Below are 16617 nucleotides of genomic sequence, written 5' to 3' on the forward strand. Positions count from 1 at the left end.
TCTGTGAAAAACTGATTTTTCCATCTTTTGCTTAGAGATGGGATCACACATGTCTGTGCAATGAAAGAAATGGGTGGTAGAGGGTTTTCTCCCAGCGACTGCTTGGGCTTATCGAGGGCGGAGAGGAAATCTAACTATGAGTCGGCTATAATTATTTATATTATTTGGGCTACTAGTGCAGCAGACCTGTCTTCATACTATGCTGCCCTTAAAAAATACATCATAATATGATGACAAATCTGCTTTAATGCAGTTTTATTAAATGTTAATTAGGAATAAATGGGGGTGCGGCGGTCCATTAATGGCCATATACATTTGCTAAATGTCGGCAAATCCCACCAACAGTCTAAAATGTATAGGGTCAGGCTAAATGTCCTCCGGACATACACAAGGGTCACGCATGTTAAAATTCAAGCCATCTGATTGATTGTTTGCTTTGCATTAGGAGTTGTCTGGTCCGGACTTATCACCTTCACCTATTGAAGTAAACATGTTTGCTTGACTTACATATACTTATTGGGAGACTGGCAAGACACAGCAGCTGTTAGCCAAATGAGTCTTCGGCTGACAGGTCTAGAAGTATGGGACACTTGGCAAGTTTAGGCCATCACTTCCATAATTTAGCCCCGAAGACGCAGCAATCCAGGGAAGCCCTGACCATTGTTTCCAACCTTGCCATTTTATCAAGTCCATCTGGTTCATTGTGTTGAAGCAGCTTCCATGATAAAATGAATTGGCTGACACTATATGACAAAGTGGTATTGGGAAAGCAGCAGAAAGCTGATATGTTACTTTCGAGGCATGGAAGAAGAACTTCTGTAAGGGAAGTTGGGAGCTGTCAGTACTAGCCTGTTCAGCTATCCATGGCTTTGTCACTAGCTCAGCTCCATGTCCTAGAGGCACATCCCGAATGGCGTTCAGCAAAAGCATTGACTCATTGAGCTGTGAAAGACTTATATTTGCCCCGTCCATAGGTACTATTTCAGATGTTGGTGGTGGTGTGCCCTCCGGACCCGAGCATTATCATCCCGTCTGTCCTCCTCAGTATTCTCCTCCTCTTCCTTTTAAAGACCCACACTTCAGGTCCTGACTTACACATCATCATCATCATCCTTCATGTTGCCACCCACGAATAAATTAGGGGGCATTACCCTTTGTCCACCCCTTGATCTTATAAAGAAGGGACTACCAACACTGCCTATTCCATTACCACCTATACCTTTGCCGAATTGGCTCCTAATATTTTGAGATAAGTGATAACATCATGAAAGAAAAGATTGCTGTACAAGGGATGTTACAAGAGATGAGTAGGTGAACATTTATTATCGGAATTGACTTCATCTTGGGATAGATTCTAACCAGTGACTCATCCCAATATCCCCGGGGCCTCCATCTGAGTAACAGACCCCCAGATAAATTGTATCTCTCTATGGATAACTCTACCCCCACTCTAATCTCTGATGCAACTGCTTTCATTTACTGCTCCAACAATTGTCTCATGAACAAGCTGAGTGGGCTGATGTTTTACAGAGGATTGGTTTTACTTCTCTTTTTGGATATTGTGCTGATACAATTTATTAATTAGCAAAAACGTGCCTATGAGAACTGAATACTTCATGTACAAATACAATGATCATATTATGATGTGCCTGCCAAGATGATAAAATCTGGAATGCTGTTGCCCATGCCTGTACCCATATTCGAAATAAGGCCTTACATGCAAATTTTATATTTGAACCACATGTTTTTTTTGTCTTAGGCTATTGTGAGGTACAGTATTAAACATATCAGACCAACAGCACTACCAGCACCCATACCAGCACAATTTTTATTTTTTTTTATTTTTTAATTAGGACCGTATGCTGTTTCCATGTCAAAGATGGAAAACAATTAAATTGTAAAAGCTGCAGCAAATTTTTTTTTTCCAGTTTTTTAAAAATTGCAGAGTGGACTCTAAATATTTGATATCAATAATGTTGAAGTGGTTCATGCAGGTTGTTATAACAAACAACACTGGAAGATTAATATTTAATATGTATATGTGCTTTTCAGAGAATGCTGTGTAAGTATTGGAAGAATGACATATTTTATTTTTAGCTCAACAACACTGGATTTTTTCACTGCTTTTAGGATGGATTCACAGGCCAGTGTTTTCTGCTTTTTTATGTGTTTTAATGCCATTTTAATGCGTTTTTATAGTCCGGCCAGATGTTACATTAAATATAAAATGCACAATATACAACTGCGTTTTGGCTTGTGGCGTTTTTGAGGAAATTTAATAGTCAGTGTTTTTTTCCAAACGCAGCAATCTCTGAGTATGACGTTTTTTTCAGGCTTTTCCCCCATAGACTTACGTATAGGATCTAAAATACCAGAAAATGCGTAACTAAAGACGCCATTAAAAACGCATGTAACATTTTTGAAGCTTTTTTAAATTGTCAAAAAAAAACAATGTGCGAAAGAGGCCTTAAGAGGCTCTAATACAGTTTGCATGTATAATAATGCCATCTATGGTTTGTGACTTGCTTCTCAGTACGTTGTGGTGGTCAGGGTCAACCTTAGGTTAGATAGCGCCCCGTACAAATCTCTCTAGTGTTGCTCTCTTTAAACATTGCCCTTCACACCTTGCCCTCTTCACATGTGACTTTTTTTGTGTTGCAATTTTGTAGCATTTTTTTGTCGCAATTTTCTTTTTTTTTTTTTTAAAAACATGAGAAAAACCGCGACAAAACCACAAAAAAGTCACATGTGAATACTCTCTTAATATCAGCTGTAGTGGACCTAATGTATTTATAAGGCCACAGCTAAACCTGGATATGCAACATGTAGATTTTGCTGAGGAATTTTCTACGAGTTTTAGTATTTATTTCAGCTCCTCACATAATTAATTAAAATCTGCAATGAAAATATGCAAGCTGCAGATCTTAAAATTTGCAATATCAATTTCCGGACAAAATTCTGCATTATGTAGATGAGATTTGATGAAATCTAATTTTCATGGCTGGCACTGTATTACACTGCAGACTTTGTGTCCGCAAGTCCAGACGGAAAATCTGCAGCATTTCCGTCCCGTGTCTGCCTAAGGTGGTTGTTCTCATTTTATGAATATACATTAATTTTTCGTTTTTACAATTGTTGACATTTAAACCAAAAGACATTTGTTTTACTGTGGCAATGATTGCAAGCAGTTTTAAATAGACACTAACTTTTCAAGCAACTTATGTAAATCTAATACTATACATGATATACTAGTCCTTCTTAATGAATTAGAATATCATCAAAAAGTTAATTTATTTCAGTAATTAAATTCAAAAAGTGAAACTCCTATATTATATAGATTCATTACACACAGAGTGATCTATTTCCAGCATTTTTTTCTTTTAATGTTGATGATTATAATAAGAACCAAAAATGTAGTGTTTCAGAAAATTTGAATATTATATAAGTCCAATTTCAAAAATGATTTTAATACTGAAATGTTGGCCTACTGAAAAGTAAGTACAGTATACTTTATACAGTGTACAGTATTCTGCGCTGACTCTGGACTTGATATAACACAGTGGACCAACACCAGCAGATGACATGGCTCCCCAAACCATCACTGAATGTGGAAACCTCACACTGGACCGCAAGCAACTTGGATTGACACCTCTCCACTCTTCCTCCAGACTCTGGGACCTTGATTTCCAAATTAAATGCAAAATTGACTAGGACTTTGGACCACTGAGCAACAAGTCCAGAGTCAGTGCAGCGTCTACCAGGAAATTTTCGGGCACTTCATGCTTCCCTCTGCTGACAAGCTTTATGGGGATGTTGATTTCATTTACCAGCAGGACTTGGCACCTACCCACACTGCCAAAAGTACCAATACCTGGTTTAATAACCACAGTATCACTGAGCTTGATTGGCCAGGAAACTCTCCTGACCTAAACCCCTTAGAGAATCTAAGGGGTATTGTCAAGAGGAAGATGAGAGACACCAGACCCAACAATGCAGACGAGCTGAAGGCCGCTATCAAAGCAACCTGGGCTTCCATAACACCTCAGCAGTGCCACAGGCTGATCGCCTCCATGCCACACCGCATTGATGCAGTAATTCATGCAAAAGGAACCTACACTTCGGTATTAAAAATATTTTTTTAAATTGGGCTTATATAATATTCACATTTTCTAAGACCCCTAATTTGGGGTTTTCATTAACTGTTACCATAATCATCAACAGTAAAATAAAAAAAATGCTGGAAATAGATCGCTCTGTGTGTAATGAATCTATAGAATATATGAGTTTCACTTTTTGAATTTAATTACTGAAATAAATTAACTTGATATTCTAATTTATTGAGAACTAGTTTATCAACTTTGCTATTTAATTACTGTTAACATTTTGTTGTTTCATTCATGCAAATTCTGTGTGAAGTTACTGCTACTAGGTGTCTCCTTCCCTGTAATCTGTTGTCCACCCCCTGTTGTCAAGCAAAATCTGACCCTGGTTACAGAGCAGAGTAGACTGGGTGCAGAAAATTGGGGTGTGTCTCTATATAGTCTGCCAATATAAATTTATGGAGAGGGGAGGGGGCAGCAGGAGGAGGTATCAAGAGCAGAGAGACAAAGACACACTGTCCATACAAGTCTATGAAGAGAGGAGTGGAGAAGGAGGAGGGAACAGAGAGAAAGAGACACAGACACACAGCCTATGAAGAGGAGAGGAAGGACAGGACAGAGTGAAAAATACACAGATGTGCTGCAGCTTCTGGTAGATTTATATGCCACCCCAGTGATGGATTCTCAGCTATAATGCTCATTGTTGCTGTATAATCTCCTCTATGCTGCTGCAGCTTCTATATATGTATATATACACAATTTCGCTATATATATATATATATATATATATATATATATATATACAGGGTGGGCCATTTATATGGATACACCTAAATAAAATGGGAATGGTTGGTGATATTAACTTCCTGTTTGTGGCACATTAGTATATGGGAGGGGGGAAACTTTTCAAGCTGGGTGTTGACCATGGCGGCCATTTTGAAGTCGGCCATTTTGTATCCAACTTTAGTTTTTTCAATGGGAAGAGGGTCATGTGACACATCAAACTTATCGAGAATTTTACAAGAAAAACAATGGTATACTTGGTTTTAACGTTACTTTATTCTTTCATGAGTTATTTACAAGTTTCTGACCACTTATAAAATGTGTTCAAAGTGCTGCCCATTGTGTTGGATTGTCAATGCAACCCTCTTCTCCCACTCTTCACACACTGATAGCAACACCGCAGAAGAAATGCTAGCACAGGCTTCCAGTATCCATAGTTTCAGTTGCTGCACATCTCGTATCTTCACAGCATAGACAATTGCTTTCAGATGACACCAAAGATAAAAGTCTAAGGGGGTCAGATCGGGAGACCTAGGGGGCCATTCAACTTGCCCACGATGACCAATCCACTTTCCAGGAAACTGTTCATCTAGGAATGCTCGGACCTGACACCCATAATGTGGTGGTGCACCATCTTGCTGGAAAAACTCAGGGAATGTGCCAGCTTCAGTGCATAAAGAGGGAAACACATCATCATGCAGCAATTTCAGATATCCCGTGGCCTTGAGGTTTCCATTAATGAAGAATGGCCCCACTATCTTTGTACCCCATATACCACACCATGCCATCAATTTTTGTGTTCCAACAGTCTTGGAGGGCTCTATCCAATGTGGGTTAGTGTCAGACCAATAGCGGTGGTTTTGTTTGTTAACTTCACCATTCACATAAAAGTTTGCCTCATCACTGAACAAAATGTTCTGTGTAAACTGAGGGTCCTGTTCCAATTTTTGTTTTGCCCATTCTGCAAATTCAGTGCGCCGATCTGGGTCATCCTCGTTGAGATGCTGCAGCAGCTGGAGTTTGTAAGGGTGCCATTTGTGAGTAGCTAATATCCGCCGAAGGGATGTTCGACTGATGCCACTCTCCAGTGACATGTGGCGAGTGCTATGCTGTGGGCTCTTGCTGAATGAAGCTAGGACAGCCACTGATGTTTCTTCATTAGTGACAGTTTTCATGCGTCCACATTTGGGCAAATCCAACAATGAACCAGTTTCACGAAACTTGGCAAGCAGTTTGCAAACTGTAGCATGGGAGATGGGTGGCCTCGTAGGGTGTCTTGCATTGAAATCTGCTGCAATGACCCGGGTACTGCGTTCACCAGACATCAACACAATTTCTATCCGCTCCTCACGTGTTAACCTCTGCGACATGTCAATGGCTGTAAACAAAGAGAAACTTGTAAATAACTCATGAAAGAATAAAGTCCAAGCACACCATTGTTTTTCTTGTGAAATTCTCGATAAGTTTAATGTGTCACATGACCCTCTTCCCATTGAAAAAACTAAAGTTGGATACAAAATGGCCGACTTCAAAATGGTCGCCATGGTCAACACCCAGCTTTAAAAGTTTCCCCCTGTAGATAACGCCATACAGTCCCCCCGTAGATAACGCCATACAGCCCCCTCTGTAGATATCTACAAAGGGGGCTGTATGGCATTATCTACAGGGGGGGCTGTATGGCGCCATCTACAGAGGGGGCTGTATGGCGCTATCTACAGGGGGGCTGTATTGCGCTATCCACAGGGGGACTGTATGGCGCTATCTACAGAGGGGGCTGTATGGCGCTATCCACAGGGTGACTGTATGGCGTTATCTACAGAGGGGGCTGTATGGCACTATCTACAGAGGGGCTGTATGGCGCTATCCACAGGGGGACTGTATGGCGTTATCTACAGAGGGGGCTGTATGGCGCTACCCACAGGGGGACTGTATGGCGTTATCTACAGAGGGGGCTGTATGGCGCTATCCACAGGGGGGCTGTTTGGCGCTATCTACAGAGGGGGCTGTACGGCGCTATCTACAGGGGGGCTGTATGGCGCCATCTACAGAGGGGGCTGTATGGTGCTATCTACAGAGGGGGCTTTATAGCGCTATCTACAGGGGGGGCTGTATGGCGCCATCTACAGAGGGGGCTGTATGGCGCTATCTACAGAGGGGGACTATATGGCGCTATCCACATGGGGACTATATGGCGCTATCCACAGGGGGGCTGTATGGCGTTCTCTACAGAGGGGGCTGTATGGCGTTATCTACAGGGGGGACTGTATGGTGTTATCTACAGGGGAGACTGTATGGCGTTATCTACAGGGGGTCTGTATGGTGTTCCCTACAGGGGGGGTCTGTAGGGAACACCATACAGCCCCCCCTGTAGGGAACGCCAAACAGCCCCCCCTGTAGGGAACACCATACAGCCCCCCCTGTAGGGAACGCCTTACAGCCCCCCTGTAGGGAACGCCATACAGACCCCCCTGTAGGGAACGCCTTACAGCCCCCCCTGTAGGGAACGCCTAAAAGCCCCCCATGTAGGGAATGCCATACAGCCCTCCCTGTAGGGAACGCCATACAGCCCCCCCTGTAGGGAACGCCATACAGCCCCCCCTGTAGGGAATGCCATACAGCCCCCCCTGTAGGGAACGCCATACAGCATCCCCAACCCCCCAGAAAAATGCGACCTACAGTGTGAAAAGACAAAAGACATGAATCCCCTATCCACAGGATAGGGGATACATGTGTGATCGCTGGCAGCGATAGGGAGAACGGGGGACTAAAAGTCCCCTGAAGTTCTCCATCACTAACCTCTGACTTCCGGCATCTGTGTCGGCAGCTCAATAAAAATGAAATGAGCACTGGTCACGCATGCGCACAAGCGCGACCGGCGCTCCATTCATTTCTACGGAGCTGCCGACACAGACCCCGGAAGTCCGAAGTTTGTGATGGAGAACTTCAGGGGACATTCAGTCCCCCGTTCTCCCTATCGCTGCCAGCGATCACACATGTATCCCCTATCCTGTGGATAGGGGATACATGTCTTTTTTTTAATGGCAGAGCGGGGAGATACCTCCCCGCTCTGCCATAGTGTTCAGTGGCGTCCCGCTGTAGCAGCCATAGCGGCTGCTAGCGGAGCCTGCAGCCTTGGTGGGGGCACGTGCCGGCGGGCGACACGGGCCCCCTCATGCCGCTGGCCCCGTAGCAGTCGCTACCGCTGCTACGGCGGTAGTTACGCCACTGACTAGTTTGTATCTGAATGGTAAGTCAGAGAAGCAACAGAGATTATTTTCCACATATAGATCATCTATATATGTTACGCCTGCGTTTATCCAGCTGTTTATGTCTAGATCTGGAAGAAAGTCGTTCAAGATTTGGAATGAGATTTTCTCCATTTTGGTAGGAATATCAAGATGTTTATATTTAGTAAAATTGTTCCAAATTTGTAAAGTAGCATGTACTGTAGATGTGGAGCCGTGTTCTGGCCTATATTTAATGGCTTTTGAGTACAATATATTTTTTAAGTTATCTACTCCTAGGGAAGCCCTTTTTTATTAACCTTTTGGCAATCAATTAGTGCACTACTAAATGAGATTCCAACTCAAAATATTAACCTCAAGGGGTTACTACGGCTTGGAATTGATGTTATTCCCAAACAATTCCAAATTGTAATATGTCATGTTTTGATATCTGCCACATCAGCTGTAGCGTTCAGATGGAAAACATGTAACATCCCGACCATCACAGACATCATTAAAAAAGCTGTATGGCGTTATCTACAGGGGGGACTGTATGGCGTTATCTACAGGGGGGACTGTATGGCGTTATCTACAGGGGGTCTGTAGGGAACACCATACAGCCCCTCTGTAGGGAACGCCATACAGCCCCCCCTGTAGGGAACGCCATACAGCCCCCCCTGTAGGGAACGCCTTACAGCCCCCCCTGTAGGGGACGCCTTACAGCCCCCATGTAGGGAATGCCATACAGCCCCCCTCTGTAGGGAATGCCATACAGCCCCCCTGTAGGGAACGCCATACAGCCCCCCCTGTAGGGAACGCCATACAGCATCCCCAACCCCCCAGAAAAATGAAAAGACATGAATCCCCTATCCACAGGATTGGGGATACATGTGTGATCGCTGGCAGAGATAGGGAGAACGGGGGACCGAAAGTCCCCACAAGTTCTCCATGACTAACCTGTGACTTCCGGAGTCTGTGCAGCTCAATTAAAATGAAAGGAGCGCTGGTCACGCATGCGCACAAGCGCGACCGGCGCTCCATTCTTTTCTACGGAGCTGCCGACACAGACCCCTGAAGTCCGAGGTTTGTGATGGATAACTTTCAGTCCCCCGTTCTCCCTATCAATGCCAGCGATCACACATGTATCCCCTATCCTGTGGATAGGGGATACATGTCTTTTGTTTAATGGCAGAGCGGGGAGATAACTCCCTGCTCTGCCGTAGTCGTGTTCAGTGGCGTCTCGCTGTAGCAGCCATAGCGGCTGCTAGCGGAGCCTCGGGCCATGGTGGTGGCCCGTGCCGGCGGGCTACACGGGCCCCCTCATGCCGCGGGCCCCGTAGCAGCCGCTACGGCTGCTATAGCGGTAGTTACGCCACCGTGGTGAGTTATGTATCTGGTCTATAATATCAAAAGCAGGGGAAAAGAGAGGGAAATGTGGTCAGTTTTGTCGTGTACAGTCGTGCATCTCCCAGGATAGGGAAAATTAATGTAAGGCTGGATTCTGAGTTGTCAAGCTGTATTATTATGAAACTTGATTCTCATTCACATTTTGTATTTTTCGCGGTTGTTTTCTTCTGCACAAATGGTTATATTAATAAAGGGGAAGGAGGATGATGGAAACTGCTTTGCATTAGATATTTTTTTTTGTATGGATCAATAGTGCAACTGGCTTAAAATTAGTACAAATGTTGGAAACAAAAAAAGTACGGCCGATTACACATGTTAGGAATAAGTATGCATTTTAGCGTCCATATTCCACATGAAGCACCTGGTTCCTCCCTAAACTTAGGTCCTCGTAGGGTTTTTGTAGACCCTAAGGGAGTCTAAGTCTTATGGCCATAACACAAGATGCTTATCGTATTTTTTGTTTATATGCACATCATACAAGTAACATTCGATAGTTGAACATAGTCAGGGGCGTAGCTAAAGGCTCAAGGGCCCTGGTGTAAGAATTCAGCTTGGGCCCCCCTACCCCTCCCCAACACTACCAGACCCCTGCACAAGTCCATGCCCAGCCGCCTTGCTCGACAGCCCCTATGGATACCCCCACAGTATAATGCCCCCCCATAGTTGCTCCATAGTATATTGCCACCCATAGCTGTCCCCACAGTATAATGACCCCCATAGCTGACCACCACAGTATAATGCTCCCCCATAGCTGCCCCCATAGTATATTTCCACCCATAGCTGCCCCCACAGTACAATGCTCCGCATAGCTGCCCCCACAGTTTAATCCTCCCTATAACTGCCCCACAGTATAATGCTCCCCATAGCTTCCCCACACAGTATAATGCCACTACACAGTATATTGCCCCCCATAGCTGCCCCCACACAGTATAATGCCCCCTATAGCTGCCCCATACAGTATAATGACCCCCCATAGCTGCCACCACACAGTATAATGCCCCCTTAGCTACCCCCATGGTATATTGCCACTTATAGCTGCCACCACAGTATATTGCCACTCGCAGTTGGCGCACACAGTATAATGCCCCCATACAATATGATGCCCTCCATACAGTAAATTGCCTCCCATAGCTGCTCCTATACAGTATAATTCCCCACAAACAATATAATTCCCCCCATACAGTATAATGCCTCCCATAGCTGCTCCCTTACATAGTTACATAGTTACATAGTTTGTACGGTTGAAAAAAGACACATGTACATCAAGTTCAACCAAGGGATGGGAAAGGGGAAGTAAAAAATTTCACATAGGAGGTAATATTTTTTTGTTCTAGGAAATTATCTAAGCCTTTTTTAAAGCCATCTACTGTCCCTGCTGTGACCAGCTCCTGCGGTGACTATTCCATAAATTCACCGTTCTCACAGTAAAGAAGGCTTGTTGCCTTACAGTATAATTCCCCCATACCGTATAATGCCTCCCATACAGTATAATTCCCCCATATAGTATAATGCCCCATACAATATAATTCCTCCCATACAATATAATGCCTCCCATACAGTATAATGCCTCCCATACAATATAATGCCCCCATACCGTGTAATGCCCCCATACAGTATAATGCCTCCCATAAAGTATAATTCTCACCATACAGTATAATGCCTCCCATACAATATAATGCTTCCCATACAGTATAATGCCTCCCATACAATATAATGCTCCCCATAGAGTATAATTCCCCATACAGTATAATGCCCCCCCCCATACAGTATAATTCATCCCATAGCTGCTCCCGTACAGTATAATTCCACCATACAGTGTAATTCCCCCCATACAGTATAATGCCCCCCATACAGTATAATTCATCCCATAGCTGCTCCCGTATATTATAATTCCCCCATACAGTGTAATTCCCCCCATACAGTATAATGCTCCCTCAGCAGCCACCATGTCAGGCCCCCCTCCCACAACCAGTAAAATTCCCCTATATGTGCCTTATAGAAAAATAATAACATAAGTACTTACCTATCCCTGTTTCCACGACGGGTGAGGAGATCCTTCTTCTCCTCTGCACTGTGCTGAGTAACTCGGCGCAAACAGGCGCGGTGACGTCACTATATCGCACCTGCCTGCGCCGAGCAGATAATGGCTTACGGCACAGTGAATGCTGGAGCACAGAACCATCAGCTCCTTGCTCCAGCATTGAATTCAACTGCATCGTAAGGATGCAGGTACAGTTGGAACTGGGATCTTGGTGAATGGCTCGCGACCCCCTCAGGTGGTCGCGACCCACAGTTTGGAATGTATTGTACTGTCTGTGTTTGCGGTGGAGAGGGGGGCCCCTCTCTCTTCTCTTCAACGCAAACATAGACCGTAAAATACAATACATATACATTACCGTGTGCAGCTCACCAGGATCTTCCGCACGGCTTTTACACACTGGCTGGAACACCTGTCACGTCACGTCTAGTCACGTCTAAGGGGCCCTGTCCGTAACCAGGAAGTGCAGGCGTCACGGCACATAGAGAATTAAATCACTAGTGCGCTGTGTGGCAACAGGGGCCTTGGGCTTAGGGGCCCAGTCGCAGATGCGACCCCTATAGCTACACCATTGAACATAGTATATATAGCCAAATAGGCATCTAAATTAAAACATATAATAAAACAAAATGAACTAACTAATAAGATGAGTGGGCTGGTTATGAAAGAAACAACCACACAATTATTGTTGAGTATGAAATAAGCAAATACAAACTTTGAAAACCCCAGTTTTCACTTCAGGGTATCTCCAGCTGATCGTGTCTCCTGCTAGAAGTGTAAAAATTTATCCGGCAAAGAAGCATTGTAGCGTACAATCACGGTAAAGTGCAAATAGCGTAGTATGACAAGTAGGGTTCAGTTTACATATTTAACAAGTGTATTATTAATCAATACCTGTATTTCAGACTCTGCTTTATTATACATTTTCTTTAAATGTATCATGGTATTTATGTTTTTAATATTCTGTATGAATAAGTTTCCGAAGTTAGGTTATTCTATTTTAAATGTGAAGCATGAGGACATGGCTGTCTTGAAAATGTGTGAGCACTTAAAATTCAATTTCCAGCCTCTTAACAAAGTCTTAAAATAACTCATGTGCCAGAGAAGTTTACATATATAAAACTCATATCACTAATCATTGTGGTACTGGTATCAATATAACATTTATTTTTAATTGACTTTTTCGAACAAATAGTCTAAGATAAAGCATATTAAGGATTACAGCACTTATAAAAACATAATAGTACCTTAAACAGAATGCTGTAAAGAGAAAATGCCCAGAACAAGATTTAACAACTCAATTTCGTGACTGACTAGTATTTTAGGATGTAATAAGGGACATAATAAACTTTAAACATACTCTTTATGTTTTCTTTTCTTTTCCCTAAAGACTAAACACAATGGGGCAGATTTAATATTACTGTCTAAGTTTTAGACAACATGAAATTAGACACGGCTGTCAAAAAATGCACCAAATTTATGAAAGTGGTGCACGCTGTATGATAAATTTAGCACATCTTGCTAGACATTCTAGCTACTTTTCTCTTTCTTATACTACCTATTAGTCGGCTTAGTTTACGCTAGTTTTTAGTGCCAGAATTTTGGCAAATTTTTGACACACATTGTTGTATTTAAGTCACAGACCTTTGTACTAGACCACGCCTCCTTTTCCAATAAGCCACACCCCTTGTTGAGAGTGTAGAGAAAAAAAAACAGTTAATAAATGTGAAGCGTAGCATGTATGCCAGAATTCTGGCGCATTTTGAATAGTAAATCTGCCCTGATTGTGTATATTGTGATTTTTAACTTTGAGAAAACAATTATTTATACCTGTCTTACCAAGTAATATAGTGATTTGTGATTTTTTTTAATGTAAGTCCCAATAGTGTGAGCAATATTGCAGTTACGGTTACCACCTGAACTGCTAATGGTAGTCCAAACGATATACAATTCTTGCTGATATGGATGAAAAGTATAAACTTACATAATTCATGTTCGTGTATTAATTTTCAATCATTATTTAATGGAAATTTTTTGAACTGAGCTGCACACTTTACCATGCAATGTTGCAGGGGGAGTGTGGGCCTTACTACATGATATAAAAATAAAGAAGAAAACTTGCGACAGTGGCACCTATGAGTTGCCATGAAAGCCAGGGCCTAACCTAGGTGTCCATATTAGGCACTGCATAAGACATCTGCACTGTGCTGAGTAACTCGGCGCAAACAGGCGCGGTGACGTCACTATATCGCACCTGCCTGCGCCGAGCAGGCCATCAATGTTGTAGTCCCAGAAAACTCTATTAAATACCCCAATAAAGTATTTGACAATGAGTTTTCAGCCCGTTAGACCCTTTTCAAGTTAGGGGCAGAGTGTTAGTAGAAAGGTTTACAGAAAACATATCTTTCTCTCTCTCTCTTATACTTTCACTTTCAAAACTTCAATGATGTCCAGATTTCCCTATCCTGTGTTCTGGTTGCAGAAATGGAGCTTCTCTCCTTAGCTGTGAAGCGCCGACACAGCCGTCTTTATTATTATTGCTGAGTACGGCTCACACTGAAAACAGATAACTTCATGCTCACAGTCAAGGGGAGTGAGGGAAGGGAGCTAACAGATATTAGGGAGAGCAGGAGGAAAAGGAACACTTGCAGACTGGACATAAGGCTAGTGTCTATTAGTCGTCACAGAGAAGGGGCTGGCTTATCTAATGAACTGAGCCAGGCAGCCAGCTCCTTCATCATGTCACTGACACACAGAGGGGGGCTTCCTGCATCCTGAGGCTGTGTCGGCACGTCACAGCTAAGGGGAGAAGCTCCACTTCCGGGACCACGTCACAGGACAGGGAAATCTGGACTTCCTTGCAGTGAAAGTAAAAGTATATTACTAAGTGCGTCTATTTTACATTTCCTAACCAATTACGAACATGTTCTGTTGTCGGACAACCCTTTTAGAAGCCAGAACATTTATATAAATATAAGGTAAAGATATTGTGATTCATAGTTTATAGAGAACAAAATTCCTGTAAAATAAATTTCTGTAATACTATAAATGCAAAAATAGTAGATATAAGAAAGTGACATCATCTCTAAAAGACACAGTGGGGATAATATAAAATGTAATCTATAGAGCTGCCAAAGATTTCTTTCATTAGCAGCTTTGTGACTCTTGTCACATACGTGACATCTCTTCAGATGTGCTGTAGCTTGTGATAGAGCTCTAATAATCTCCCCCTGACATTTCATTATATAGTAAAACTACCGTTATTTATGCTTAATCAGTCTACGTCTGAGAAGAGATGCTGGGAAGAAGGACAATCTCTCTGTATGCCCTTGAAATTTCCTTCACTAATGATATAACTTTATGTTTAAACAGTTCCTTATCCTTCATTCTATCTTCCACTATTACTTGTATTGTTCCATAACACGCCTTCATCTTTATATGTCTGGCATGTATATATTTAAAATGCAGCACATATGACAACGCATACTTCTGTAAATCTAAATCAAGCAGCAAACAATCGTAATAAGGTTCTGAACACTTGACTATTTTCTATTGCTCCAGTGCATGGAAATAAAAAATGAAGCGACTTTGCAAATGGCCTTGATGATAAATCTACAACTCCAATACAGACCCATGCATCTCCATACATAGAGACTACATGCAAACTCTGTGTAGTTGGATGCTAGAGTCATACTCTCTCCCATCTGTCCCCTACTTTTTGCTTTATTGCATTTTAGAAACCTTATTCTATTTGACTGTACATTAGAATGTTTATCACATTTATTGCTATGGTTGGCTGCGAACCCATTTCACTCTTCAATGATAATAATTCACATGCAGTACATGATCACTGAGAATTTTCATTGTCAATTTGAAAAAAACCAGAAAAAGAACAGAAATATTGAAAATACTAGAAATTCCACATGATGGCAAATACAGATATTGCAATCTTTATCTTGAATCTTGCATTAAATAAACTGTGGCAAGGTAGTTTAACTTGAATTTTTCAATGACTTTTGCTGTGTGATATCATGCTGCAGCAAATTATCAGAGTCAAGTTAAACCTTGCTACATCTGTAATGTTGAATGAACAGCAGGTATACAGACACCTCCAGTGGAGTGCCCTAGTTCTCTGCTGCTCCATTCCTGGGAGTTCCTGCAGGGGTCACGTACTGCTCGTTGGTCACTGGTCAGCCAACCACTGGCCTCAGCAGGCACATGCCACACATGGCAGCATCACTGCTGAGGCCAGTGATTGACTGCAGTGGCTCATGACCGATGAACGGCACATGACCGCTTCCGGGGCCAGATCAGCGGTATACGGGGGCCGCTGCTCTGGAGAGGTGGGTGTATTTCAGGGAAGAGTACATTGTCATAACTACCGCTGTAGCAGACATAGGGGCTGCTACGGGGCCTGCGGCATGAGGGGACCCGTGCCACCCGGCCCGACACATAACATTATCTGCCTGGCCGGATGGCACGCGCGCCCTCATTCCCGATTGCGTCACTAGCACCGGGCATTCAGAGCCCCGGGCGACTGCAACATCTAAAAGTATCTGCATTCTTAGGATGCAGATAAAGTTGAACACTATTACAGAGCAGGGAGCTAGCTTTACTAGGCTACAGGCTACGTTAAGCCTGCAGCCCATAAGGCACTGCGTATACACAGGCCGGTATGATGACGTAATCATCAGGTCGGCCTAAGCGAGGGTCCCGTCTGAGGAGGCTGTGGAGCAGCTCTGTTCGGCACGGTAACGGGGCTAGGTGAGTATACTTTTTTTGTTTGCACAGGGGGGGAGGGCTCCCGGGGCTCTGTGGCCCTATCTACAAAGGTAGGTTATGTGGCACTATCTACAAGGGGGTATGTGGCACTATCTACATGGGGGCTATGTGGCACTATCTACAAGGGGGTAATATGTGGCGCTATCTACAAGGGGGCTATGTGACACTATCTATAAGGGGGTATGTGGCGCTATCTACAAGGGGGATATGTGGCACTATCTACAAGGGGGGTATGTGGCACTATCTATAAGAGGGGTTGTGTGTGACACTATCTACAAGGGGG

The sequence above is a fragment of the Rhinoderma darwinii genome, chromosome 8, assembly GCF_050947455.1.
Source record: "Rhinoderma darwinii isolate aRhiDar2 chromosome 8, aRhiDar2.hap1, whole genome shotgun sequence".
Classification (NCBI taxonomy): domain Eukaryota; kingdom Metazoa; phylum Chordata; class Amphibia; order Anura; family Rhinodermatidae; genus Rhinoderma; species Rhinoderma darwinii.